Here is a 4117-nt window from a genome sequence, read left to right on the forward strand (position 1 = left end):
AATGGTGAACAGAGGCTTCGTTTCTTTTGTGTTGTATGTATAATATATATATTCTTGGCAATATGAAGAAATCTACTATTTGTAAAGAGAAAAAATGTATAACCGGCAAGTGTTTTTATATCGTAACGATAGTAAATACATATTAAATTCTGTTTATAATATAGTTTTGTTATACTACCAAAGGTAATTTTTACTTTTTTAGGTAAGGAAATAATGTTTTTTGAGTTTGTGATTGTCCCCTTTTAATAAATGTTGGTCATAGACATCAAATCTTGAACATTTTAATCATCCTAAAGATTTAACGAGTCTAACATCACTGGACCACTACATTGGCTAAGCAACTAATACTTTTTTTTTAATGTACATATTTTCTTACGGAATTCTCAATAACCCTATAAATCTCTAACCAATTATATACCTAGTTGAATTCATGGTAATTTACAATGTGAAAAAAGTATTGATCAAAATGATAAAATATGATAATATTACATTTACCATATATTTCTAGGATTTAAATTGTTCCTAACCACAATTATGGTCCTAATATTTCGAATCTCCATAATCACAATTATAGTCATGTCATCCCATTACCCACCACATTTATTGTGATAAACAAAACCAGAATTCAAAACACTACATATACCAAATTTGATAGCTAAATTCTAAACACACTTGATTACATTTTTTTTCTTCTCTTTTTTCCATATATCAAATGTCAATAAATGGGGCACATTACAACATCCTTACAATAAATAAATAAATAAAAAAGGATTTTGAAAACTGTTTATGTTGGGAAGGACACTGTTGAATTGTCAGAAGTTTTTGCTTTTGATTATTAGACATATGCAGTAGCAGAATGATTTGGAGAATTTGGAGCTATAATAAGATGGTGATTATTATTATTTTGAAATGATAGTAGCTTAGTATCAGAACGCAGTGAGTTTTGATTCCAAAAACTTTCTCCTTGGTTGGTGAGAAATAAAAATGCATTTTGTATTTAGATTAAAGTTGCCTTGATTCTGAAGCTTTCATGCCATGGGAATAGCATCTTTCAATCCTCAAGGTATTTTTTTATGCTAGTGTTTGTCGCACATGTAGTTATATATGACCATAAATTATTATAAAGCTAGAAATTTCAGAGATAGGAAAAAGCACGATGAGAAAATGAAATGACAATTGCCAGGCCTAAAGAACCCTGTTCTCTCTGTCCACTGTATCAGTATAACTATATACTGCAGAGACAATTATGCTATAGAATTATTAGTGCTAACTAAAATAATGGAAATAACTGTAATACGTTAGATTTGCCCTTTTTCAAATTTTGTGTTAGATTAAACAAAATTGTATCATTTATTCGTTATGATCATTGTCATTAGCAGATATATTTGCTCGTAAAATAAATGACATCATAAGTAAACATAAACTCATTCAATCTCATTATGATCATTATGCTTTATAACCAACACTTAAATTAGTTGTCGCTAATGACATAAGGATAGCACTAAGAGATGATTTAAATGAATCAACAGTGCATGAACAAACATTGTGTTATCATTATTTTAGGACTTATAGGAGATGAATAAAGATATGATACACAACTGGAGATCAAATAAAAATTTGCATTTTATATAAAAACTGATAATATTCTAAATAATGTCGGAATGAAGAATTTTTATATTAAAATGTCATTACTAATAAACATTATAACATTTGAACTTATCTTATTATTCAAATATTTGTTATTTGTAGAATTACTATGTTATGAAAATGTCTAAAGGACTAATAAAGGGTAAGGAAACTTGATGTATGGTCCAATGAAAGTTAGATTTCAGTTTCTCTATTAGGTTGTAAGAAATGATTATTGTCATACTTAACAACATAATATGTAATGTCAAAACTTATCTCATTAGCATTCAGAAGATGATGAGTGATGCATGGTACAAAGGGAAGCTAAACATAGTAAATTGTAAATAACTCATTTTGATTCATTACAATATGTATCAATAATTCTAAGGAGATACTTTACTTATCTGACATCTTTAATATGTAGATGATACTTTGCTTATCGGGAAGAACTCTTCTGATAATGTCATGGATCTTAAAAGCATTTTAAAATGCTTTGAGTTGATGTCTCGGTTGAAAATCAACTTCCATAAAAGCAATTTTATTGCTGTGAAGTCTAAGCGAGACTTTATCCAGATGGCGATTGAAAATTTTTGTTGTGAAACCGGAGCTATTCCATTCAAGTTTCTAGGCATCCTTGTTGGTGCTAACCCGAAAAGGCTCTCCACTTAGTCTTCTATTATTACTTCTTTCAAGAAGAAACTCTCTCTTGACATCACAAACTTATTTCCCTTGATGGATGGGTAACTCTCCTAAGTCGGTAATATGCTCTTTACCTATCTATTTCTTTTCTTTCTTTAAAGCACATATTTTTGTGATAAATGAACTTGACAAAATTCAAAGATGTTTCTTTTGGGGAAGGGAGGAAGAGAGTAAAGGTATACAATGTGTGAGTTGGAAGAAAGTGTGTAGGTCTAAAGAGGGTGGGGGTTAGCTGTATAATTCATAATTAGTAACATATATAACAATTAGTAACATGTATAACAATAACATATATAACAATTTATGGTATATGTTATATTCAAACTCAGTACCACAAAACGTAGAAGATATATATCATATCATAAAGACACTAAGAAAATAACACACATATATATATATCAGTTTAATAAATTTTTTGATGGACAATGGTTAGTATGTTAGTATTTTTGTTGTGAGTGAAACTCGAACGCTCAACATCATTCACCATAACCTTATAACTCCTTTTTTTGTTGGTGAGACTCGAACAATCAAACCACCTTATAACAATTTAATAATTAGTAATATATATAAGGATTTAGTAGTATACATAATAGTACAATTCACATAAAATTGATAATTTAAACAGAAATTTGATTGAAGAATTCAAGCAATAGAAGCACTACATTAGTACCTAGTATTTGTTTTTTCAATATGTGGTTCATTACAAACGGTTCATAAATTTTCAAAATCTTGAACCGAACTTAAACATTTCCTTAAAAAATCAAACCGTGAAACCGAACTTGAACATTTCCTTAAAAAATCAAACCAAACCGTGAAACCGAAGTTAAACATTTCTTTAAAAAATCAAACACCAAACCAAACTGTGAAATTGAACCACATTTTATCATTTGGTTTGGTTCGAACCCATTAGTTTCATGATTTAAATCAGAACCGCTTGTACAAGTAGATTTTTTGTTCATAGGTTTTCCATTTGAAATGTCTTTAAATAGAATTTTGGTTTCGAATAGAGTTTTATTTTTTAAATGTACTATGTACCTTCCAATAGAAAATTATGCCAAAAAATTAATAAAATGATCCATGTGTGTAATAGACATTTCCATTGAAAGATTCATTTTTCTAATTTTGACCCAAATTTCTTCAGAAAATAGCATTGTTATTTCGGATGGATATTCTGTTGCAAAAGATGTTTTTGATGATATACTCTATTGAAAACTTTAATTACCTGTCAAATGAGTAAAACATTGTGTTAAATGAACATTTAGGCCCTCTTTGGTTTATGAAAAAAAAATTGATAGAGAAAAGAGGTGGGGAAGATAGTATGAAGAAGAAAGATATAAGAAATTTGGTGAATATTATTATTATTTGGTACAAGAGAAAGATGAAATAAAAAGAAAAGAGATATAAAAGAAGAATAGATAAACAATATCATTTTTTAAATGTAAAATTATCATTCAGGCAAATATAAGATAAAAATATTAATTTTTATTGGTTTGTGAAAAATTAATATATTTAATTATTGTCAAATTTATTATTTTTAATTTTTAATTACTAACCAATGATTATTGTGAAATAAATATAAAAGAATAGGTGAAATTAAAAGACCAATTTTTAGAGGATATTATTGATATTTTATATTAGATTACTCCTTTCCTTCTCATTCTTCTCATAAGTGGAGAGAGATAATTTTTATAGACCCCATACTTTTTCACCCACACATTTCTTACTTTATTCTCAACTAAATAGTACAATCTTCTTATTTATCTTTAACTTCTGTCTTCCTATTTTCTCTCTT

The sequence above is a fragment of the Lupinus angustifolius genome, chromosome LG13 (assembly GCF_001865875.1).
Source record: "Lupinus angustifolius cultivar Tanjil chromosome LG13, LupAngTanjil_v1.0, whole genome shotgun sequence".
Lineage (NCBI taxonomy): Eukaryota > Viridiplantae > Streptophyta > Magnoliopsida > Fabales > Fabaceae > Lupinus > Lupinus angustifolius.